This window comes from Phoenix dactylifera, chromosome 4, assembly GCF_051530095.1.
Source record: "Phoenix dactylifera cultivar Ajwa chromosome 4, Ajwa_hap1_PhDact_Kaust_v1.1, whole genome shotgun sequence".
Lineage (NCBI taxonomy): Eukaryota > Viridiplantae > Streptophyta > Magnoliopsida > Arecales > Arecaceae > Phoenix > Phoenix dactylifera.
The window spans coordinates 28,218,243-28,245,427 of NC_143193.1; positions in this window are offsets into that span (position 1 = coordinate 28,218,243).

The window sequence follows — 27,185 nt, forward strand, 5'->3', positions numbered from 1 at the left end:
GGAAAGCAGACTGAAAGGTAGAAAACCAAACAAAGTGACTCTGTGAACGAGTTGACTCTGAGAATACGAGAGTCGACCCCAAGTCAGCCGAGTTGACCCCAACAAAGTGTGAGTCGACTCCGAGGCAGTTCTACTCGAAAGATAGAGGATCAGTTTTCGGACTCTGAGAGCCGAGTCGACTCCATGATAATCTAAGTCGACTCCGAGACAGTTCAACTCAAAAGACAGAGGATCAGTTTTTTGAGCTTTGAGAGCCGAGTCGACTCCAAGATGATCCGAGTCGACTCGAGAGAGAAATGCAGAAACATAGATCTCTGGAAACCTGAGAATGAACTGTCTCTAAAAGTGCCGAGTCATCTCCAGATATTGGCGAGTCGACTTCAGGTTTGGCCCGAGTCGACTCCAGGACGGGACAGCACTTTAATTCAAATCTTGAACAGTGGGCGAGTCGTCTCCAGTAAAGCATGAATCGACTCCAGCAACAGCCGAGTCGACTCCAGATTGAGCGAGTCGACTCCGACCCTAACGGATACATTGTCAGAAAGTGCAGACTGTGCAGAACGGCCACAAATCAGTGTCTAACGGCTATTTTTCAAAGGGGACTGTTTAAATAGCCAGAGTGAACAGTAGTAGACATCAAGAGAGTTACTCCATCTGAGCATTAAGTGTTTTCCAACTTCCAAGAGTCCATTAAAAGGAAAAGTCAAGCAAAAGAAGGAAGAACCACATTCAATACATTCCTAGAAGTCTTTCCTTCACATTCAAGGCTCTTCCTCTGACATCAGATCTTCAGCGCACTCAAAGAGGAGACTCAGAGTTCGAGAAGCCCCTTCTTCCTCTTCCAAAATCTGTTTGAGGGCTTCTAACTCTACTCTATTCATATTGTTCAATATTTGCTTATTAAGAAGCTTTCCTTGTAACTTTTTCCAAATTGTTGTCTTACTTGATTCAGTCAGGGGATTGAATCAAGGGTTGTAAGGTTAGTTGGTAAGCCGAAGTTAAAACCAACAGTGTAAGGGTTCGATTGTGATCCCGGAAAAACAATCGGGTGGTTCTAGTCGGTGAGCCTGTGAAAACCGACTGAGTTCGTTGTGATCTCGCGAAAACAACAAGTTGGGTTGTGAACTTGTAAAACAACAGGCTGTAATCCAAGGGATTATAGTGAACTCCCAAGTGAAGCTTGGGGAGTGGACATAGGAGCAAGGGTTAGCTCCGAACCACTATAAATTGGTTTGTGTTTGTATTGGCTGCTGTCCTCTTTCTCTCTCTTCATTTACTTCATCTAGTAACTTAACTAGTTTGCTTGCAATAGATTTAGTTAATTACTAATCATAGTTTTAAATTGGTCGAGAATTAATTCAAACCCAATTCACCCCCCCTCTTGGGTTGTCTTCTTGGGCAACACTTTTGATGCATCTCACACTGATCATCAGTAGGACGTGCTGGTAACCTGGGGATGTCACTCTCGAGCACATACCCTAATTTCTCACAACTCAGAACTATTTTGAGATTTCTCAGCCAGTCTTTGTAATTAGTTCCGGTCAGTCGGTTGGTTTCAAGAATACGGGTCAAAGGGTTCGAAGCTGACATTGTGATCTGTAGAGAGTAAAGATTCTAGTTAGACTTTGTACTTGAACTTAATTTGTTCCAGGAACTTTTAAAACAAATATGCTCCCACTATTTTCTCGAATCCCTCATACTCCCCTGATGGAGAAACGAAAACCCTACGCGACTAGGATTTCTAGTGGGTACTGCGGTCTCACCGATTTACATGCCGCCTCACCTAACAATTTTTGGTGACATATAAATGGATGAGTGTACAACTCTTGTACAATGCTTCTCAAGCATATTGCAGTGCTACTTGGTCTATAAGTGATAAAGACCTCACTTAACAGTTATTGGCCCCATTACTTAGTTAAGTCAGACCCACCGTATAACCGCAGAAATAAAGTCGTCATTGGATCCTCACCTAACAGTTATTGGTGCCCAACCCCACCTTTACCCCACAACATCTCATCTAATAGGAGTTCCAGTCCCCCGATGCAACTTGCCCACTGTGTCCAGCCGAGACAAATCAATACCGAAAAGACCTTAGCAGCTCTACTACGGTGGAAGACCTATGGACTTAATATTGCATAATCAAGTCTTAGTGTTTGCAACTTGAGTTCTTCATAAGAGGTAATTAAACAATTGGCCAGGTAAGCAGGTGGGAGGCTCCCCTTACTCAGAGAGTAAGGTCCTAATTAAGTAACCACCTTTTAGGCTTGCCTAGACACCAATTAGATCAATTAATCTAATATGACTAACTCATGTTGGTTCACCCTCGACTGATTAGGGAGGTTCCAATTTAGGTCTCACTCGATCGCGTATTCACATCTCATGCAAATATAAATCTACCCGCATAAACATAAGCATTAAACATCCAGGCATTTATCAAAAATAAATATAATGGTGATGATCATGGATCCAGGATGGGGTCATTTTACAAGCACATGCACGTCAATTGGTTTGATCGTCTTCAACTCTTGACTTGATCTTGATCCCTAGGTCCAATTGTGATCAACTTTTTGATCCATCTTCAATCAACCCTTGATCTGCGCATGTTGAGCTTGTTAATGTACATATCGATCAACCATCGACGTGCAACATACATCACAGATTACATCCTAGATTGCTTTAAAAATTAAAATAAAAATAAAGAATAAAATACAACCCTTTTCATGAGACATGCAGATCTCTAAAACATGAATTTAAGATGCATGCAGGCATCTAAAAATTAAAATTACATGCATCACAGAACATCGCAGAACATTTCAGCACATTCATAAGGGTCTATCCATGATCATCACCATACGCATCTCATGCATAAAAATTATTTTTAGATCTTTAATTTAATTGATTATTCCATCTTATGACTTGCTAATCATGCTAGATTTGACTCTAAATATTTGTAATCACATTATCAAAGCATTAGAATCATTAATCTAAGCATCTAAAAATTAGTATGCAGAAAAATCAGCAAGCTGAAAATTCTGCATACATAAATTTCAGCAAGCATAATTCCTTAAATTTCAGATCTAAAATGCCTTAAAAAATTTAATCCTAATCTTAATCTACATAACCATGGCTCTGATACCAATGTTAGCATCCCTCATATGCTATGAAAATTTTGAAATAATTTTCAGATTGCAGCGGAAAAACATATGCGGGATCCGTTCATCGCATGAACGTATTTTAAAAATCTTTCGTTTGTAGATAGATTAGAATTAAATTATTTTAATCCATTTTAAAATTATTAAGAAGATCAGATCTTCACCTTGTGTGGGTAGATGGTCTCCGCAAATCTAATTTACGTGGATTTGTAGAAGGTTCGATGGAAGCCGCACACGTGTCCGGCCTCTACGGGTATCCACACGAGGTAGTAAGTCGATCGAAGCCTTTGGATCTCCCCGAGTTGCTAGCTCCCTTGCAGAGATAGCTTTAGATGGCTGATATCCTCTCTTTTGAATCAACCTTTGATTGCCTTGAGAGGAGGAAGAACAAGGAAAGATCTAGGAAGAAGAAACAAAGGCTCTTCGCAGCCTTTTACTTTCCCTTGCGCTAGAACCAAAAGAAGAGAGGGAGGAGGCCACGCCTTGATCTCCTTTTTCCCTTGTTCCTTGCGGCTGAAGAGAGGAAGAAGAGAGGGATATTTGCTGCCGTGAACCACCAGAAATTTGCATCAATAGAAGGGCCAAAACCCCTCTCCTTTTAATGCCATAATAGATAAGGATGAGTTCCTACCTTTTAGGAGCTCATCATTATCATATTATTTTCCAAGAGAGGAGGGTCGTAGCCCCTCCTTTTCATCTCACGCAAGCAAGGGAGGGGCGTGGGCCCCTCCCTCTTCTCCCTTCTATTCTCACACCCCACTTAATCACATTAAGTGGGGTGGGTTTAGCCACATTCATAGGGACTCAATCCTTTTCTAAAAAGGATTAGATGAACTCAATTCAATTCCTCCAAATCCTAATCCAATTAGGACTTAATTGAACCATGACTCTATTGAACTCTTCAATCCTAATCCAATTAGGAGTCATGAAATTAATTAGATTAAATTTAAAATTAATTAGGACTTAAGAAAATTCTAATCTAATTAGGACTTATTCAAATTTCAGCCCTAAGATAATTAGGATTTTAGAAATCCTATTCCAAGTAGGACTCTAATTTAATTTGAAATCCTAATCCAATTAGGACTTCATGAATCCCACTCCAAGTAGGATTTATAATCAAGTCCAATTAATTAAATCCAATTAATTAAATTAAATTGCAATCCGATTGCAATTATTCCTTCTTCTAACTACTAACTCTTAGCGGGTTTTCATTTATCAATCTAATTGATTATTTGTGATTCCTAATCACATTCAACCATCGGATCGATCATTACCTCTAATGTGTGTGATCCCATAGGTTCTATTCTAACTGGTAGTGAGAAATATTGCAATCTCTATTACAATATCATTGAAAACTTCTTTCAATAGGTTGAAACAATTCCAACTCAACTCACCAGGGATTATCGACCATCAATATGAACCCTGTGAGTCTCACCATCCACCAGTGACACCTAGCAGTATGTAGTGGCTACCCAGAAGAATAGAATGATGAACCTCTAGGTGCAGTTATCGTATGATACAGTCCTTCTATCGTGGATCCCTATAGACCGAAGGTGATGGATAACTCGTCAAACCCCGTCGTCTGTCATATGTCTGGATTTATTCGACTTGAGTTCGAGAGTAGAAAACTCTTTTCCACTATATATTCTGCCCTGGCCAAGATCTTAGAACTCAGTCTAATAAATCACAAAGGATCACTCCTCATCTATCAAGATCGATAGATTCCATGTAAGTGCATATCCTACTCCTACAGTGAACCTACTGCAGCCAATCTACACAACAAGGACCCATATGACTGGAGACCATGTATATGTGCAGTCAAACTACAATAACCTCACTGTGAATAGCCGAAGCACCGCAGGTCAAAGAACCAGTCACACTACTGCAATATCAAGCAAGTCACTCACGAGTGGATAGACATCCAATTAACTTCTTGTCTTGGTCACGCTCAGTAACCTTGTTCTCTAACAAGCATCTGCACTTTCACTTCAGTGTTCCTACACTGTGGACTCGAGTCTCGTCCATCCATAAGGAAAGCAATCTGTGCACTGATCGGATCGATCACCGTCCTCGTGATGATCCATTGATCAGGAGCATTTAGAAATTAATCACCAATGATACATGGCTCAAATTCTCAACTATTGAGAATATGTATCATCATCTTATTAATTCCTTGGATGATTCATAGACACATAAACAATATGAATGAAAAGAATGCCCATTTATTATTCAATAATAATAAAGTCAAGTACAAATTTATGTTCTAGAATTAATAATATGTCAGCCAGATTGGCTTCTAGGGCATACATTTAACAATCTCCCACTTGCACTAAAGCCAATCAGTCATATATCTAAGTCCCATCTTCACGAACCTTTGTAGGGAAAACCGTAGGCTGGCCCAAAGTGTCTCTAAGTACACTCCGATTCGACCTGGGGGAGGCCTCATCACCTGATCCTCCGACCCTGCGGATTCAAGACGAAACCCGAACTCAGGGAAAAACCACTCGTCGGTCATTTCCAACTCATCCTTACTCAGAGTGGACCCGACTTTGTCCGGACCACGACCCATCCCAGAGAAAAGACAAAAGAGAAGAAAGAAGAAAAAAAAGCAAAAACCTCCGAGCAAACGAGGGAGGAGGCACCTACTGAATTTTCCGCCGAAAATGTCGACGATTTGGAGGAGAGAAACCAAGACGATCGCCTGGAAATGCCTCAGAGTGCCACCGAAAGAAACTGGAGAATAGGAAAATAGGGAAAGAAGGAGCAATGATAGCGGCAGCCAAATAGAAGCCCTCGAGGCCAAGTTAGAGGTTTATATAGACCCCTCCTACGGCCCGGATCGGCGAGACAGGATCCCGCCTCCCATCCAGATCGTGCCACATGTCAGCCCCGGGGACCGAAACGATATATCCGATTCAGATCGACGCTTTGAATATCGAATCAAGACGGCATCCCATAGGATCGTGGAGCCCCATCATGAGCCCACGACACGAGGCCGCTTCGAAAGGCGAAAAGGCGTCATCCCGTCTTCTCTCATTAAGAATGCCTCAAAGCATGCGGAGCGCCGGTATAATTCAAAACTTTCTGGTCCACACCGATACGGTTAAGACAGCTACTTCCCGCATCCGAGCTCACAAACGGCTCGAACTTGGATGTCGGGGGGTAGTGTTAGGAAAAAAATAAGTTGTCCCGAAATACATGGGCGCATGACCATCACGTGCCTGAGGGCGCCCGACCTGACGACGCCCGACCTAAGGGCGTCCGACCTGAGGGCGTCCGACCTTAAGACGAGTAGCCGGGCCCGACGTCCGATCAGGCGCTCGACTCCGAGACGCCCCATCCAAGCACTCGACCTCGGCCTGATCTCCCTCGGGAGCCTAACTTCCGAAACCTGACCTTACTACTCACTTACTGTGGTCACATCCTTCTGCAGTTCGACCAGGGGCCATGCCCTGCTACCACCATCAACAATTAATGCGCATGGCCTCTGCTGATCTTCGGTTCACTCAACCATTAATGCACATGGCCTCTGCTGATCTTCGATTCACTCAACTATTAATGCGCATGGCCTCTGCTGATCTCCGATTCACTCAACAATTAATACTATCTACGGATCTCAAGCCCTTCACGGCAAACAGCTGACTCACTCGGCTACGTCCGATCAGCTACGATGACTCACTAGCTCCAGCCTGATCTCCTACGGCAACGCAATAATTCACACGATCGTGCATTAATTCCGACGACATGCTCAATCATGACGGTAACCCGTTTGCCCCGCTACATCGTAGGTACACCTGTATCCCTCTATAAAAGAAAAACCCCTCCTCCTTAGAGGGGGTTGGACTCAAAAACTTGAAAGACACATTTTCTCCCTCCTTCTACATATTAGCCCCCTCTGACTTAAGCATCGAAGGATCGGCGCCGGAAACCCCGGCCACCGGCTTTTTGCAGGTCTTTTGGAGGACGTCGCTTGCCGACGGACCACCACCCGCCATTTCCATATCAGAGCTCCTTCTTCTCAGCCGACGGTCGCCCCCGGGTCCAATTTCCAGCAACAAAAATATTTCTAGCTTTAGGAGCATTCACTCTTTTTTAAAGATAGCTTTTTCTTTTAGTGATGGAAGTAAACAATCATGCAAAAAAAAGGGATAGAAGATCATTCAAGTGAATGTTTATAGAATTTAATTTCTTACTCATAGGTTCACAGTAATGTGTATATGAGACACAATAAATTCTTTTAATTATCAAACTAAAATCATATATTTAGAAACATTTGTTCGCAATCAAGATCATTGAAAGACACATCAATTAGATAAATTTTAGTACACTAATAAGATACAAAATGATATATTTCGGATGCGTATCAAGGCAATCAACCAAGGCATCAAAATTAATTCTATTTTTCTTAAGTTAAAATTTTCATTTAGGAATCATATTGAGTTATTCTCCTGAATGATGCGATCCTTAAAGTATATAACTAAGGTTACAAAGATGTAACCATATAAGCATTTTTAAATTAAGTTTAAACTTTTATACAAAATCAGATTCTGAACTTCATAAAGAATTTTTAAGAAAGCTTTCAGGATTATAATTTGAGATATGCATCTTCTACATTGTAGCTCATTTTAAATTATTAAGATTGAAAACACATATTTCAAATATATTAGAGCACATTCAGAATCTTTGTATTTAATATTGAGTTTCGGTACAAAATGGAGGATATTTTAACGAGTATTATGACATTATGTACCAATGTTAGGCAAGTTGAAAGATAAATTATAATCAATTCATTCTGCCTAATTTACAAATTCAGATTATCCTTTTCTCTTATTTTTTCAGAAGATATTCATTAAAATAGAAGTATCATTTTCTTCTCCTTTTTGTAAATATATTCAACTTTCAGATTTCAAAGGTGATCATGAACAACAAATCTAAAATTTCTTTCAAAAATATTTTTAGAAAAATTCTTATGTAATTTTTTAAATATTCAAGCATTGGAACCGATTTAATAAGAGAAATTTTTTGATCAAAAGAGTATAAGAGAAATCCAAAATATCATTGATGAGTATGGAATGCAAGTAAAAACAATTTTCATTAGACTTTGGAACACAAGTTATTTCAAAGTCAAAGAGGTGAAGCAAAGACTTGTGTACAAAGTTAAAGCCTATTTCAAATTATGAGTATAATAAAAAGAAAAATAAATTTGCTATTGGTAGAAGCATGTTTCAATCAAATTATTCAAGCATGGAGCATTTCAAACTAAATATTGAAAACATATAATTCAAAGTATGCAAAATATAACAAGCATGTCATGGATCAAAATCAATTCTTTTTAAATAAACTTTTCTTATATAATTATGCATTGATTTCATCCTTAAGGTGTGTTTTCAAATAATTAAAACTTGATTTGATTCTTCTTATATACTTTCATTTACTTTGTCAATCATTTCATCATTTTTTTTGAATTTCTTTCCTTAACCAATTAATGAACATTTTGATTTTGTTTTTTGTTTTTACTTTCTTATGCTCTATACTCTATTTACTCCCTATCCGGTGGAGTTGGTGAAGGTTTATTTACAACGGGCTGCATGCTGAAAATTAAAAAATTTTCTTAAAAATCATGGCTGCACCTGATCGGGTTGCTTACGTACCCCTTCGAAAGGGGGATCAAGCCACACGTAGTTCTTAATGTTTAAATCGCGGCGAAAAGATAGAATTAAATAGTTTAATTCTAGCATGCAGAATAGATCATAAATAAATACCAAGACCGTTTAAACGATTATGCATAAAACCAACTATGCATGATTATCATTAGATTTGAAAATAAGAGCATAAGTAAATTTCTAAACTCAACTAATTTTGGATCCAATCTATCTCCGAATGCTTATTGAATGAGATCTGGAGATCACTCCATGAGGAGCCCCAAGAGAGGTATGAACCCTCGAGGGATTGAACTCGATTAAAACTTAACACAAAATAATATCTCTAAATTTATACCTTTATGAATCACAGAGACAAATGAATATGATGTTCGAGCTTCGTAGCCACACAACCGTCTGGCCTCCATGGGTGATCCACGCGAAGCTCTTGGATGATCGACGTCCCCGGGATTGTTAGCTCGTGAGGATGTGCTGTAATCTTGAAATAATCAACCCTTGATCGTTCCTTTGAAGGTGACGGAGGAGGAGATGAAGGAGATCAAAGAGAGCTTGTGACCTTCATGTGTTCTCTCTTTTTTTTTAGAACTTAGGCTATCTACAAATTCACACACACATCTGGAGGAGATCGTATGGAGGGCCTCTTTTTGCCAAAAAAACCCACACCTTCCTTCCTTCTTTGCACCAATTAATTGCCATCAAATGAAAATTGAAATCCCCATCAAATAGGGACCATGTGTGGTGGAATAAAAGAGGAGGTGTGGCCATTGAATGCTGCATTTGAATCCCTAAGGAATAGGGATTCATTTCTTCCAAAAGAAAGCAGCCGCTTGCCCCCTATTTTTGCGTCCCCTGCTAAGATCTCGCCACATGTCACTTGGCGCCATCAAATGAAGGAATTAAAATCCTAATCAAATTAGGATAAATTCTCTTCATGGCGCCACACCATAGATCCTTGCCATGTGTCATCATGCGCCATCAACTAAAAGAAAAAATCCCATCTATGGCGCCATTGATGTGAGGGTGACATGTGTTATCTGATTTCCAAAATTGGGTTCCTAAGTTTCAGAAATTGATCTCAAATTCAAATTTCAAATATTTGAATTCAGAATCTTCATCAGATGAGGACCTTGGATCATGCCCAATTCAATTGGGTCAAGTCCCATCAATTGGGTCAAGCCCAATCTTCTTGGTTTAAACCCAATCTAATTAGTTCAAACCCTAATGTAGCCCAAATTGAATCTAATTCAATTTGGCTCAACCCAAGGTCTATTACTCAATCAAATTGAGTCAATTAACAATCTAATTGCTTATTAATCCTCCAATAATTCATTAATTATTTTATAGCAACATTTTACTTAGGATAATTTGTCAATTGAATTGACCAAATTATCCTTGGATGATTCTTAATCGTCCATCAGCCTTTATGATCAACCTAGAAAACTTCTATATGTATGACCCCATAGGTTCGAACCTAAGCCGGTAGCACAAGACTGAAAATCCTACTTAGACTAGGACTGGAAGTCCTACTTGGAGTAGGATTCCTACAATCCTAATTAGATTAGTATTTTGAATTCAATATGAAATCCTACTTAGAATAGGATTCCTAGAAGTCCTAATTAGATTAGGACTTCGGATTCAAATAAGAGTCCTAATTGGATTAGGACTAAAATTAAATAAGTCCTAATTGGATTAGGATCTCCTAAGTCCTAATTAATCATTAACCTAATGAATCAAGATGACTCCTAATTAGGTTAGGATTGAACAGTTCAATTGAGTCATGGTTCATTCAAGTTCTAATTGGATTAGGACTTGTATAAAACCCAAATTGGTTAAACCTTGGACTAAGCTTAATTAGATTAGGACTTAGCCACTTGAAGACCTCCTAATCCTCCTTAGAGGAGGACTAGGGTTAGCCAAGAGAGAGGGGCGCACGCCCCTCCTCTTTTGCTTTGTTGGTGCGGCAACACAAGAGGGGCCTGCGCCCCTCTTGGAAAAGTATCAAGGGCTCCTAATTTGTAGGAGCCCTTCATGCTTTAAAAGGGGATGCGGGCGGCACCCTAGGGCTTATCATTGAAGCCCTCTCCCTCTCCAAGCCATGGCCACCCTTTCTCCCCTTGGTCTTCAGCCGCAAGCAAGGGAAAAGCAAAGGAAGTCTTGGCGGCATCCCTCCTCTCCCTCTCTTGGGTTCCAACGCAAGCAAGGGAAAAGGCTATAGGTCTAGCTTTTGGTTCTTCATCCAAGTTCCTCCTTCTACTTCCTCCTCCCAAGCACAATCAAGGGTTGATTCAAAGGAAGGAAATCAACCATCCAAAGTTGTCTCTGCAAGAGAGCTAGCACTCCGAGGAGACAAGGAAGCTTTGATCGGATCTCTACTTCGTGTGGATACCCGTAGAGACCGGACGCGTGTGTGGCTTCAAGCGAGCCTTCCTCCAAAACCACGATCATCAGTTTGCGGTGATCATCTACCCGCACAAGGTGAAGATCTAATCTTCATAATAGTTTTAAAAGTTTTTAATTCTAATCTATCTACGAACAATTTTTAAATAACGTTCATGTGATGAATGTCGATCCCGCTTATGCCTCTTCTGCTGCCATCTAAAATTTTTTTAATTTTCTGCGGCATAGGCGGGTTCCCAACAGTGGTATCAGAGCTTAGGCTTAGTAGATTAAGATTAGAATTAATTATAAGCAGGCATGTTAGATCTAAAATTTAAAAGGTTATGTGTGCTAAAATTTTCTGCATGCAGAATTTTTCAGAATTGCTGATTTTTGCATGCTGATTTTTATGTGATAAATTGATGATTCTAATTGCATTGTTAATGGGATTACAAAGTTTAGAATCATATTTAGCATGATCAGCAACCCATGTCATAAGATAACAAGTTAGATTTCAGATCTGAAAATTATAATTGCTGCATGTGGTGATGATCATTGGATTCAAACCCTTTTGGTGTCAAATGTAATGACCTGCGATGTGATCTGTAATGTCATGTAATTTTTCAGATGCTTGCATGCATCTTATTTGATGTTTTGAGAGGCCTGCGAGCCTCCTAAAAGGGGATGTAATTTATTATTATTTGTCTGGTTGTATTTCTATGATGTGATGTACGTCAACGATCAAGTCGAAGACAGTACAAGAGATGAACGGTGATCTGAGCGATTGATGGCGATTGGATCAAGAGTTGATCAAGGATCGAATCAAGGAGGCTCGGGACCAATTCAAGAATTGAAGATCAATTAATCGATTGACGTGCATGTGCTTGTAAAATGACCTAATTAGAATCCATGATCATCACCTATTTAAAATTCAGCTTTTATTTATTACTGCAATTATAACTGCCTGTGATGTGCTATTTGCATGTGATGCGAATGTGAGCGGGATAGATAGGTTTCCATATGATGCAAACTAATAGACCAATCCAAATGAGACCTAAACTAAAACCTCCTCAATCAAGTCGAGAGTGAACCGACATGAGCGAGTCATATTAGATTAATTGATCTAATTGGTGTCTAGAAAAGCATGAAAGGTAGTTACTTAATTAGGACCTTACTCTCTAAGTAAGGGGAGCCTCTCACCTGCTTACCTGGCCAATTGTTCGATTACCTCTTATGAAGAGCTCAAGTTGCAAACACTAAGACATGATTAACCAATATTAAGTCCACAGGTCTTCCACCGTAGTAGAGCTGCTATGGTCTTTCTAATGTTGACTTGTCTCGGCTGGACACAGTGGGCAAGTTCCATCGGGAGGCTGGACCTCTCTATAGACATGAGATGTTGTAGGGGTAAAGATGGGGTTGGGCACCAATAACTGTTAGGTGAGGACCCAATGACGACTTTATTTCTACGGTTATACAGTGGGTCTGACTTAACTAAGGAATGGGACCAATAACTGTTAGGTAAGGTCATCATGACTTAGAGACCAAGTAGCACTACAACATGCTTGAGAAGCATTGTACAAGAGTTGTACACTCATCCATTTATGTGTCACCAATAACTGTTAGGTGAGGTGGCATGTAAATCGGTGGGACCACAGTACCCACTAGAAATCCTAGTCATGTAGGATTTCCGTTTTCCTCCCAGAGGAGTGTGAGGAATTTGAGAAAATAGTGGAAGATACATTTGTTCTAAAAGACCCTAGAATAAATTAGGATCAAGTACAAAATTCTAACTAAAATCTTTACTCTCTGAGGATTATAAAGTCAGCTTCTAGACTTTTAACTCATATCCTATAGAACAACCGTTTGCCAAACCCAATTATAAAGACTAGCTCAGCAAATTTCAAAATAGTTTTGAATTGTGAGAAATTAGGGTATGTGCTAGACCATGGAATCCCCGTGTTACCAATCTATCCGATCACTAATCAGCGTAAGACGCATGCTAAGTGGACGAATAATAGCAATAAAGTTAGGTGCTGCACAATGGCATCCTTGTCCAATGAATTACAATGCCAGCATGAGAACATGAGACTGCCAGGGACATATTAAATCACCTACAAGAGTTGTATGGTGATCAAAGTCGCGCAGCATGTTTTGAAGTGTCCAAGAGGCTCTTCAAAGCAAAGATGCGTGAGGGGCAGTCTATCCACGATCACTGTTTGACTATGATCAAAGACCTAGAGGAGCTTGAGAAGCTCGGTATGACCATGCATAAGGAATTGCAAATAGATCTGATCCTGCAATCCCTTCTAGATTCAGATGAACAGTTTATAGTAGACTACCATATGAACAAGATTGTATGCACCAAAACAGAATTGTTAACTACCTTAGGGACCTTGAAGAGTTCAAGGAGCATCGTTCTCGCTGTCGAGTTGGTTTCTACTTCCAAGAGAGAGTCAATCTGGAAGAAAAAGAAGCCTGCAAAGAAACAGAAAAAGGACAAGAAGCCAAGTAAGGAAGTTCCAAGAAAAAGGCCAATTGCAAAGAAAAGTGTTTCCATTGCATAATGGACGGCCATTGGAAGAGAAACTGTCCTACATACATAGGAAGCATAAAGAACATGAAAGGTGACAGACCTTCAGAAGGTATGTTAGATATGCTCAGGATACTTAGGGACTATTACCTATTGCTAGTAGAATTTGATTTCTGTATCTTGTTTAGCATGGAAAGATTTTTATAAGACTACTGTTCCATTTATTTGAGAAATAAATCGGTTCAACGTAGTTTTACGATTGACAGTCTCTATCACATACATATGGATGTATCTTTGAATGTATTTGAACAAACAGTAAATACCATAGGATCTAATAGATCCAGAAATGAGATAAATCTAAAGTATTTGTGGCACCTCCGGCTTGGTCATATAGGAGAAGACAGAATAAACAAATTGGAGAAATATGAGCTTTTGGGCTCATTGACTTCCGAGTCATATTCGATTTGTGAATTCTGCCTTCAAGGAAAGATGGCCAAAAATATCCTTTGTAGGACACAAGGAGGTCCACTGAAATACTTACCCTAGTACATACTGATGTGTGTGGCCCATTCGATTTGCAGGCTAGAAGTTGTAATTTTTACTTTATTTACCGATGATTACTCACGGTATGGATATGTGTATGATACACAAATTTGAAACTTTTGAAAGGTTCAAAGAGTTGAGATATGAAGTAGAAAAATAAACAGAAAAACTTATTAAGGTTCTTCGATCAAATCGAGGAGGTGAATACCTTAGTGGAGAGTTCCGTGATTGTCTCAAGGAGAATGGTATAGTTTCATAATGGACTCCTCCTGGTACACCTCGGATCAATGGAGTGTCAGAGAGGAGGAATCAGACTCTATTGAATATGGTCCGGTCCATGATGAGATTCACTGATTTACCCTTGTTTCTTTAGATAGATGCCATATTTTCAGCTATTTACATATTGAATAGTGTTTCCTCTAAGTCTGTTCCTACCACACCGTATGAGATATGGCATGGTAAGAAGCCGAGTCTTGGTCATCTCAAGATTTGGGGATGTTCAGCCACGTCAAGCGACAACAGGCGGACAAGTTAGAGGATAGGATAATTAATGCTCGTTTTATTAGATATCCTAAAAGAGTTATTAGGATATGATTTTTATGTCCCAAAGGATCACAAAGTGTTTGTGAGTCGACATGCTATCTTCATGGAAATAGTTTATCCTTGATAGAGGCAGTGGGAGGAAAAATAAGCTCTAAGAGAAAGTCACTGAAAAGCAACGAGCCATTGTGCTCATAGAACCTATTCATATTAAGCCAGTACACGTAGTACCTCCTCCACCTCGTAAATCTAGTAGGATCTCCCGTCTGCCTGAAAGGTACTTAGGTATACTTATAGAAGATGTAGAGGAAGTGTTCCTCATGAGAGATAGAGATCAAGGTAAGGATCCCAATTGTTGGGGACCCGCCCATGCCGCTGATATTTCAAAACAAAAATCAGATGGCAGCGGAATCGGCATGCACGGGTTCGACGTTCATCGCATGAACGTTGTTTCGAGACCTTTCGTAATTAGGTAAGAATTAAAACTTTTTAAAACTATTAGGAAGATCAGATCTTCACCTTGCGTGGGTAGATGATCACCGCAAATCTGAATTCGTGGTTTTAGGATGATGGTTCGTTTGAAGCCGTTCAAACGTCCGGCCTCTACGGGTATCCACACGAAGCAGAGGACCGATCAAAGCTTTCTTGTCTTCCCGGGGTGCTAGCTCCCTTGCAAAGACTTCTTTTGATGGCTGATCTCCTCTCTTTCAATCAACCCTTGATTGTGCTTGAGAGGAGGAAGAAGAAGGATGAAGATGGGAAGAAGATCAAAAGCCCCTGCAGCCTTCTTCTCTTTTCATGCGTTGGAGCCAAGGAAGAAGACCAAGAGGAGGGAGACGCCTCCTCTTCTTTTCCCTTTGCTGATGGCGGCTGAACCAAGGAAGGGAGAGGGGTGGCCACGTGATGGAAGAGGAGAGGGAGAGCTCATCTAGGGCGCCGGCCCCCTTTGCCCCTTTTTATAACCATCTAGGGCTCCTACAATCTAGGAGCCCTAGAGTTATTTCCTAAGAGGGGCTCTCTTCTCCCTTCTCCACATGGAAAAGGGAGGGGCATATCCCCCTCCTCATGGTAAACCCTAATCCACATTAAGTAGGGTTTGAAATGCCCTAATGTGGTCAAGCCTTAATCCAATTAGGCTTAGTCCAAGGGTGAACCAATTAGGATCCAATCTAGGTAAGTCCTAATCCAATTAGAACTTAAATCAATTTTGACTCAATTGAACTCTTCAATCCTAATCCAATTAGGAGTCTTATTGATTCATTAGATTAATAATTAATTGTGACTTAAGAAATCCTAATCCAAATTAGGACATATTTAATTTTAGTCCTAATCCAATTAGGACTCTATTTGAATCCGAAGTCCTAATCTAATTAGGATTTCTAGGAATCCTACTCCAAGTAGGAATCCTATTTTAATTCAAAATTTCTAATCTCATTAGGATTGTAGGAATCCTATTCCAAGTAGGAATCCCAGTCCTACTCCAAGTAGGATTTTCAGTCCTAATCCAATTAGGACTCTAGGAATCCTACCTGAAGTAGGATTTGTGTTTAAGTCCAATTAATTAATTCCCTTTGTTCCTTCTTCAACTTCTTATCAATCAAATTGATTACTTGTGATTCCTAATCACGATTTCAACCATCGGATCGGTCAATACTTCTAGTGTGTGTGACCCATAGGTTCTATTCTGACTGGTAGTGAGATATATTATGATCTCTATCACAATATCATTGAAAACTCCTTTCAATGGGTTGGAACGATTCCAACTCAACTCGTTAGGGTTTATCGATCATCAAGATAATCCCTATGAGTCCCACCATCCACCAGTGACACCTAGCAGCATGTAGTGGCTACCCAGCAGAATGGAATGATGAACCTCTAGGTGCAGTTAACATGTGATACAGTCCTACTATCGTGGATCCCTACAGGACGGAGGTCATGGACAACTCGTCAAACCCCATCGTCTGTCATATGTCAAGATTTATTCGACTCGAGTTCGATAGTGGAAAACTCCTTTTCCACTTTATATTACTGCCCTGGCCAAGGTCTTAGAACTCAGTCTAACAAATCACATAGGATCACTCCTCTTCTATCAAGGTCGATAGATTCCTTATAGGTGCATACCCTACTCCTACAGTGAACTTACTGCAGCCAATCTACACTGCATGGACCCATATGGCTAGAGACCATGTATGTGTGCAGTCAAACTACAATAACCTCACTGTGAGTAGCCGAAGCACCGCAGGTCAAAGGACCAGTCACACTACTGCAACATCAAGCAAGTCACTGACGAGTGGATAAACATCCAAGTGACTTCTTGTCTTGGTCACGCTCAGTACCCTTGTTCTCTAACAAGCACCTGCACTATCACTTCAGTGTCCCTACACTGTGGACTCAAGTCTCGTCCATCCAGAAGAAAAGTGATCTGTGCACTGATCGGATCGATCACCGTCCTCGTGATGATCCATTGATCAGGAGCATTTTAGGAATTAATCACCAATGATACATGGCTCAAATTCTCAACTCTTGAGAATATGTATCATCATCTTATTAATTCCTTGGACGATTCATAGACACATAAACAATATGAATGAAAAGATGCCTTTTATTTATTCAATAATAAATAGTCAAGTACAAAATTATGTCCCTAGAATTAATAATGTGTCAGCCAGATTGGCTTCTAGGGCATACATCTAACAATCTCCCACTTGCACTAAAGCCAATCAGTCATATATCTAAGCCCCATCTTCTCAAGGTGGGCTTCAGTCTTTTGCTGATTTAGCTGCTTAGTGAACGGGTCTGCCATGTTATCCGCGGAGTCTACTCTCTGCACCTCTACATATTTCTTCTCAACATAGTCGCGTATGAGATGGAAGCGCCGCTCTATATGCTTAGATTTCTGATGAGACCTTGGCTCCTTAGCAAGGGCTATGGCGCCATTATTATCGCAGTAGAGTGTTATGGCATCTGATATCATCACGTCCAACTCTGCGATGAATTTCTTGAACCAGAAACCTTCCTTAGCAGCTTCAGAGGCGGCGATATATTCGGCTTCCATAGTAGAATCAGCAATGATCGGTTGTTTAGAACTCTTCCAATTTACCGCACCACCATTGCACAAGAACACATATCCAGATGTTGACTTCCTGTCATCGATATCAGTCATGAAGTCTGAATCTGTGTACCCTTCTACCTTTTACTCTGATGATCCTCCAAAAACCAAGAATAAATCTTTAGTTCTTCTCAAGTACTTAAGAATATTCTTCACAGCTGTCCAGTGTTCTTCACCTGGATTCGACTGATATCTGCTTGTGACACTCACAGCAAGGGCTATATCAGGTCGTGTACATAGCATCGCATACATGAGGCTCCCTATTGCCGATGCATAGGGTATCTTGCTCATGCGTTGAATCTCTTCAGATGTGTTGGGGCACATCTTCTTGGAGAGATGAATTCCATGCCTTAGGAGTAAGAGACCCCTCTTGGAGTTTTCCATGCTGAACCTCTTCAGCACCTCCTCTATGTACATTTTCTGTGACAGGCCAAGCATCCTTTTAGATCTATCTCTATAGACCTTTATTCCCAAAATATAGGATGCTTCCCCGAGGTCTTTCATGGAGAATTCTTTTGACAACCAGACCTTGACCGAGGTTAGCATGGGAATATCATTCCCAATCAGGAGAATGTCATCTACGTACAGTACGAGAAACACGACAGCACTCCCACTAACCTTTTTATAAACACACGGTTCCTCTTCATTTTTGATGAAATCAAACGTTTTGATTGTGTCATCAAAACGAATGTTCTAACTCCGAGATGCTTGCTTTAGTCCATAGATGGACCTTTGCAGCTTGCAGACCTTGTGATCTCCATCACTGGAAGTGAAATCCAAAGGCTGTTCCATATAGATATCTTCATCAAGATATCCATTTAGGAAAGCAGTTTTCACATCCATCTGCCAGATTTCATAATCATGAAATGCTGCAATGGCAAGCAATGTTTGGATGGATTTTAGCATGGCTACAGGTGAAAAGGTCTCCTGATAGTCAATGCCTTCGCGCTGACTATACCCTTTCGCCACAAGCCTTGCCTTATAGGTCTCTACCTCTCCATCCGAACCTATCTTCCTTTTGTAGATCCATTTACATCCAATAGGTACAATACCTTCTGGTGGATCTACTAAGGTCCAGACTTGGTTGGAACGCATGGAGTCTAACTCTGACTTCATAGCTTCCAGCCATTTCTCGGAATCGACATCAGATATCGCCTCGTTGTAGGTTTTGGGATCCTGTATGTGATCCCTATCTCCCATCAGGAACATTTTCTCGGTATCCTCTTCTAGTATACCTAAGTGTCTATCGGGAGGATGGGAGACCCTACTAGATCTACGAGGTGGTCGAGGGTAAATCAGTGAAGCTCATCATGGACCTGACCATATCCAATAGGGTCCGATTCCTCCTTTCTGACACCCCGTTGAGTTGAGGTGTACCCGGAGGTGTCCATTGTGATACTATGCCGTTTTCTTTGAGATAGTCCCGGAATTTCCCACTAAGGTATTCTCCTCCTCGATCTGATCGAAGAGCCTTAAGAGGTTTTCCAGTTTGTTTTTCTACTTCATTCTTGAACTCTTTGAACTTTTCAAAGGATTCAGACTTGTGTCTCATAAGATACACATACCCATACTGTGAATAATCATCGGTAAAGGTAATGAAGTAAGAATAACGTCCCCTGGCTAGCACATCGAATGGGCCACATACATCTGTATGTACTAGGATAAGTATTTCAGTGGTCCTCTCCTCATGTGCTACAAAGGGCAGTCTAGCCATTTTTCCTTGAAGACAGGACTCGCAAACTGGATATGACTCGGAAGTCAATGAGCCTAAAAGCCCATCTTTATCCATTTTGTTCATTCTGTCTTCTCCAATATGGCCAAGTCTGAGGTGCCACAAATATCTTTGGTTTATCTCATCTCTGGATCTTTTGGATCCTTTGGCATTCACTTCTTGCTCGGTAACATTCGCAGATACATCCATATGTAAACTGTTACGGGGGAACTTAGCCACCATGCCCCACGTGACCGGCAGCCCCTTGATCCAGCAATCCGACCCCGAGTCGGACATCTTCGGCTCCGCAGCCTGACCCCGAGTCGGCAGCCCCTTGATCCAGCAATCCGACCCCGAGTCGGACATCTTCGGCTCCGCAGCCCGACCCCGAGTCGGCTGCCCCTTGATCCAGCAATCCGACCCCGAGTCGGACATCTTCGTCTCCGCAGCCCGACCCCGAGTCGGACATCTCTCGATAACGACAGGCTATTCCCCAGAGGCACGCCGCAGCCTCCTGCTCCACTACTCCCTGCAACGGTTGTATCTGGCGCTGCTCCACGATCCCCTGTAACAGCCGTACAAGGCGGAGCTCCACTACACCCTGTCATGGCCGTACCCAGCGCTGCCCCACGACGCCCTGTAACGGCCATGTCAGTGGCAGCTCCATCGTGCCCCACGATGACGAACCCCCCTGAAAGACCCCCCAGCCTGGTATATATGCGGCTGGGGGGAGGAGGGGGGGTAAGCAAGAACTTCCAGAGCATTCTCTTACTTGCTACTATTATCTCTCCTTATCCTCCAATCTCCTCTGACTTGATCGTCGGAGGGCCCCCGCTACCCTAGTGGTGGTGCGAGGCTTGCTTGCAGGTTTTCCGGTGGAAGGTGGAGCGCAATCAACACCAACCAAGGCAACTCAAACGGAACCCCGTTCACACCGCTGTGCCAATCGTTCTCGGTTTGGACCACCAGCAACAGTTGGCGCTAGAGGAAGGGCCGAATCTCAGAGCGATCGTAATGGCACGGCGAGGTGGTCGTGGAGCTTCCAATGCCTCCGGTCGCGGGGCCTCTCGCGCCTCCGGCCGGGAGGCCGCTGCGTCTCCAACACATTCTCAGCAACACTCCACCGCTCCACCTTCCATTCAGATAGTCGAAGCCGCTCAGTTCGACCAGTTAGCCCAGCAGGTTCGCACCCTCGCGGAGGCAGTGCAGAACCTGCAGGGTGTGATGTCTCGGGCGCCGCAGCGGGCCCAGGAGCCGCTGCTCCCTGAGCGCTCACCTGTCCTCCTCAACCCGCGCTCCTTCCTCTCCCATGGGGAGGAGCGCCGGCGCGAGGACGATTCTCGAGCACGGTCCATTCTGCCGGGACCTTCCCATCGGAGCTGCGCGGGGTACGAGAGGCGGGCCCGGGCGCGTTCCCAGACCCCCCAGTCCTCAAGGAACCCGCGCTCCAGTCGGTCCCCCTCTCGGTGCTCCTTGTCTCCCACCCATCGGTCGCGCTCCCTGGACCGGCGGGTGGACGATCTCCACCGACAACTCCAGGTCCTGAAGGGCCACTCCAAAGATCCCTTCGCCGACTTGGAGATCTCCTCCCAGCCGGCGCTTGCCTCGAGGATCCTGCGGACCCCGAATCTGCCGGGGTTTAAAATGCCGGCGATCGAGCCCTATGACGGGGCGGCGGACCCGCGGGATCACGTCGAGAGTTTCAGGACCCTTATGCTCCTCCACGGAGCATCAGATCCTCTCCTCTGCAAGGCCTTCCCGGCGACCCTCCGTGGCCCGGCAAGGGCGTGGTTCGCCGGCTTGGAGGCTAACTCAATCCAGTCCTTCGACCAGTTTACTCGCCTCTTCATCACCCATTTCGCCGTCAGTAGCCGGCGGCGACTGGTCTCCGACTCCCTCTTTGATGTCCGGCAAAACGAGGGAGAAAGCTTGCGGGATTATCTTACCCGCTTCAACAAGGCTACGCTGGAAGTCCGGAACCTGAGCCAGGAGGTGGCTCTTTCAGCCCTGAAGCGTGGCTTCCGAAAGGGCAGACTCACCTTCTCCCTGGACAAACGCCTGCCGCGGAGCTTCCCGGAGCTGTTGTCCCGGGCGAACCAGTATGCGGACGCCGAGGAGGCGGCCGCCCACCGGAGCAAGGAGGCCGCCGAGATCCCTCCAAAGCTCGGGAAGAAAAGGCGAAAAGAGGCACACCAGAGGAGGAGCCCGACGCCTCAACGTCGGCGCAGAAGCCTGTCGCCGGCGAGGAACCACGGCGCCCTACGCCCTCGTTCTCCGCCCCGACGTTTCAACCGGTACACTCCTCTCCTGACTCTCCGGGCCCAGATCCTCATGAAAATCAAGGGGCGGGAGGACCTCCCGGTCCCGAGACAGATGAAGAAGATTCCTGGGAGGAGGCCCTCTCGGGCGTACTGTGAGTACCACCGGGACCACGGCCACGACACCGAAGACTGCTTCCAGCTTCGGGACGAGATCGAGGCTCTCATCCGCCGAGGGCGTCTCGGTCGATATGTGAACGACCGACGTCCCCCCGCAGACCCGCGTCCGGCCGACCCGGCCCCTCAGGAGCCTCGGGAGCAGAATCGACCCGTCGCGGGCGTGATCCACACTATCACTGGGGGCTGCCCCCGGCCCGAGAGGAACGCAGGGGGCTCGACTGAAGCGTCAGGGGCAGCCGTCGCAAAGAGGCAAAGGGTCGGTAATGTAATCACTTTTTGTGATGAAGATGTAAAGGGGGTTCAGACCCCCCACGATGACGCCATGGTGATCTCCCTCACTATGGCAAACTATGATGTAAGGCGTGTTCTTGTGGATAGTGGAAGCTCAGCTGATATTTTGTTTTACGAGGCCTTCCAAAAGATGAGCTTGTCCAGACAATTGTTGCACAAAACATCCACCCCCCTCATAGGATTCACTGGTGACGCTATCTCGGCCGAAGGTGTCGTTGAGCTGCCTGTGACTGCGGGCGTTGCACCCACAGAAGCCACGGTGCGGCTCGGGTTCTTGATCGTCCGTGTTCCCTCGGCCTACAACGCTATCCTCGGACGACCCGGACTGAACGCCCTTCGCGCGGTGGTCTCTACGTACCACTTGCTCATGCGGTTCCCCACGGCGGCCGGGATTGGAGAGGTCCGAGGTGACCAACCGACCGCAAGGCAATGTTTCCTAGCAACTCTCAAAGGGAAGAAGCCCGTAGAAGCCTTAAGCGTCGAGTCCCTCGACGCCAGAGACGAGGTGGCCTTGCGGCACGGGGAGCCGGCCGAGGGTGTGATCGAAGTTCCCCTCGAGGAAGGTCGTCCGGACAGGACGATCCGGGTCGGCGCCAATCTCGACCCGGGAGCTCGGGCCCGGTTGGTGGAATTCCTCCGAGCCAATGTCGATGTGTTTGCCTGGTCGGCGGCCGATGTACCTGGGATCGACCCGGAGGTCATTTCTCACGCCCTCAACGTCGACCCGACCCACCGACCGGTAAAACAGAAGAAGAGACACTGTGCCCCGGATCGGATCCGAGTGGTCGACCAGGAGGTAGACAAGCTCTTGGAGGCAGGATTCATAAGGGAGGTCAGCTACCCCGAATGGCTGGCAAATGTCGTACTTGTCCGGAAGGCGAGCGGAAAGTGGAGGATGTGCGTCGACTACACCGACCTGAACAAGGCATGCCCCAAGGATAGCTTTCCGCTCCCGCGGATAGACCAACTGGTCGACGCGACTTCCGGATATCAGCTGCTGTCTTTCATGGACGCCTTCTCCGGCTACAACCAGATAATGATGGCTCCACAGGACGAGGAGAAAACTGCCTTTATAACAGACCGGGGGCTGTACTGTTACAAGGTAATGCCCTTCGGTCTGAAGAATGCTGGCGCCACTTACCAGCGCCTCGTCAACAAAATCTTCAAAGAGCAAATCGGCCGGAACATGGAGGTGTACGTGGACGATATGCTGGTGAAGAGCTGCCATGCAGACCAGCACATCGCGGATCTGGAGGAGACTTTCGCCACCTTGCGGAAGTTTCGCATGAAGCTGAACCCAGCGAAGTGCGCCTTTGGCGCTTCGGCCGGGAGGTTCCTCGGTTTCATTGTCAACCAGCGGGGGATCGAAGCCAACCCGGACAAAATCAAGGCCATCCAAGATATGTCCCCTCCGACCAAAGTGAAGGAGGTTCAGTAGCTCGCTGGGAGGGTCGCCGCGCTCGGACGATTTGTGGCAAAATCGGCCGAACGCTGCCAACCTTTCTTCAAGGTGTTGAAACGCCCGAAAGACTTCCTCTGGACGGCCGAATGTCAAGCAGCATTCGACCAGTTCAAGGAATACTTGGCGTCTCCTCCCCTGCTGTCCAAGCCGCAAGAAGGGGAGATGCTCTACCTCTATCTGGCGGTCTCCCCAACCGCAGTCAGTGCGGTACTGGTTCGGGAAGAGGCAAAGCTCCAGAAGCCTGTGTACTACATCAGCCGGGTCCTACGGGATGCCGAGATGCGGTATACGAAGGCTGAAAAGATCGCCTTCGCGCTGCTGACCGCGACCAGGAGGCTTCGCCCCTATTTCCAGGCCCATTCTGTCACCCTCTTGACCGATCAACCGCTGCGGCAGATCCTCAGCAATCCTGAGAATGCGGGACGGCTGGTGAAGTGGGCAGTAGAACTTGGTGAGTTCGACATCCGCTACCAGCCCCGACCCGCCATCAAGGCCCAGGCGCTCGCGGATTTTCTCGCTGAGTGCACGGTGCAGGAGGCGGAATCTAGGTCGCCGGAAACACCCAGCCTCGACCTCCCGATTTGGACGCTTCACATCGATGGGTCGTCGCACCCCAAAGGTGGAGGGGCCGGGCTGGTCCTTACCAGTCCTGATGGAGTGATAGCCGAGTATGCCTTGAGGTTCGGATTTCCAGTGACCAACAACGAGGCGGAGTACGAGGCCCTAGTCGCGGGACTCAAACTCACCAAGGAGCTCGGCATCCGGCGCCTGAAGGTCTTCACCGACTCCCAGCTGGTGGTCGGGCAGGTCCGTGGGGAGTTCGAGGCCCGGAACCCGACCATGCAGAATTACGTCCGGAAGGTGCAAGCACTCATTCCCGACCTCGGCAGTGTCGACATCCAGCAGGTCCCAAGAAGTGAAAATGCCAGGGCCGACAGGTTGTCCCGCTTAGTGGGCGCAGACGCGCACAACTTGTCGAGGGCGATCTACCTGGAGACCCTGGATGCCCCGAGCATCGGCGAGGCTGGAGCGGTGATGGCGATTGATCCGGAGCCGTCTTGGATGGACCCGCTTGTCACCTACCTCGCCGAAGGGATCCTCCCTGAAGACGAAGATCAAGCTCGGCGACTTGTTATGAAGTCCGCCCACTACGTACTCTATGAAGGGAGGCTGTATCGGACCTCGTTCACCGCCCCCCTCTTAAAGTGCCTCCGCCCCTCGGAAGCGGCCTACGTCCTCGGCGAAGTCCACGAAGGCGTTTGCGGATCACACTTGGGGGCTAGGTCCTTGGCGCACAAGATCATGAGGTAAGGCTATTATTGGCCTACCTTGTTGGAGGACTCAAAGGATCATGTACGGAAATGCGACGCCTGCCAGCGCCACGCCAACGTCCAGAGAGTCCCTTCTGTCCCCTTGGCACCAATCACTGCACCCTGGCCCTTCGCCCAGTGGGGAATGGATATCCTCGGACCATTCTCCGTCGCTTCAGCTCAGCGGAAATTTTTGATTGTTGCAATCGACTACTTCACCAAGTGGGTGGAGGCAGAGCCGCTGGCCACTATCACGGAGGCGCAAGTTCGGAAGTTCGTGAAGAAGAACATCATTGTCCGATTTGGGGTACCTCGGGTCCTCATCTCGGATAATGGTCGACAGTTCGACAACAAACATTTCCGTGACTTCTGCGAGGAGTTCGGGATCGAGCATCGATTCACATCTGTGTCGCATCCCCAAACCAACGGCGAAGCCGAGGTCACAAATCGGACAATCCTCCAAGGAATCAAAGCGCGAATCGGTCGGACGGGGCAAGCTTGGGTCGAAGAACTCGAGAATGTCCTTTGGGCGTATCGGACCACGCATCGGACCCCTACCGGGGAGACGCCTTTCAGCCTAACCTATGGCACGGAAGCCGTTGTCCCCGTGGAGCTCGGACTCCCCTCACCTCGGGTGGCCGCGCACCGACCCGAGGCCAATTCGGAGCAACTCCGAGGGAACCTGGATCTCTTGGAAGAAGCGAGAAAAATGGCGCAGGTTCGGATGGCGATGTATCAGCGGAGGGTGGCCCGATATTACAACTCCAAGGTCCAACCGAAGCTTTTCAGAATCGGAGATCTGGTGCTAAGGCGAGCTAAAGCATCTCAACCTGCGGAAGGTGGGAAGCTAGCGCCAAATTGGGAAGGCCCGTATAGGGTTTGCTGGGTAAACCGACCTGGCTCCTACCAGTTGGAGGCCCTAGATGGTCGAGAAATTCCAAGGAGCTGGAATTCCGCTAACCTGCGGATGTATTACCAGTAGAACGACAATGCCAGAAAGACAGTTCAAAAATGTATAACACTTTTCATTTCAATAATTTCTGGTTACAATGACGTGCTCGTGTGATTACAAGGAATTCCCAGAGGGGAATTAGGGTGTAAAGAAAGTAAAGAAGAGGTGGAGACTCCGAGGAGCTGAAGATCTGGGATCCCGAAACCTCCATCCGAAGCGGCTGCAATCCCACCGGAAGTGGGTGCTTCCAACCGGAGGCGCCATCGACGTCTCACGAAAAAGACGAAGAGCCAGCGCGGATGAAGAAGAAGTGGACGAAGGAGAAGTCCACACTGCTCCTACCCAGAGGCGCCATCCACGCCTCACGAAAAAGACGAGGAGCCGCCGCAGAAGAAGCTCCCGCTGCCTCCAGGGGAACGCCACCTCCAAGGGATATTCCGGTCCTCCCCAGTGTTAGGGGAGAGAAGGAATACAAGGGAGAAGAGCATATGGAGGCGCGGTCCCGGATTAAGCGTCTGGCGCGGAGCTCAATCGGGAGACTGAACTTCAAGGAGGGGAGACGTGATCCCGGATGAAACGCCTAGAGCGGAGTTCCACCGGGGAGAACCTTCTTGTTGATCCCAGATGAAACGGCTAGTTGGCGGAAGTCGCGAAGGGCGCGCCTCCCGTTCCTTCGGTAGGGGTCTCTCAACCATGCGCCGGAGAGGAGGCCCACGATCCATGGCAACCTGAACAGCTCCGGCTTGGCAGGCTCCATCGCACCTGCACCTATATTTATAGCCAAACTGCGGCCCCCCGGTCGTTCCGATGCGGGTGGCTCCAATAAATGCGGACGCATTGAATCCGGAGCCGATCCGGCTCTCGAGGCGTATCTTCCCGCGATTTCCTAAGCGTTATTCTCCTTAATCGCATTCTTTGTGCAGGACACTCCGGGTGGCCTGTACCCCTAGGTCCACATATCTCCGCTCGCGCCCAGGCCGCATCCGCCTCGAAGAACGCGCGTATCGCGGCGGCTTAACTGACACTCCTCGCAAGCAGCAACTGGCGATCCGATTTCCCAGGAAACCCCTCAATTAGCATTTAATGCCCATCTGGTGTTCCCTAGGCG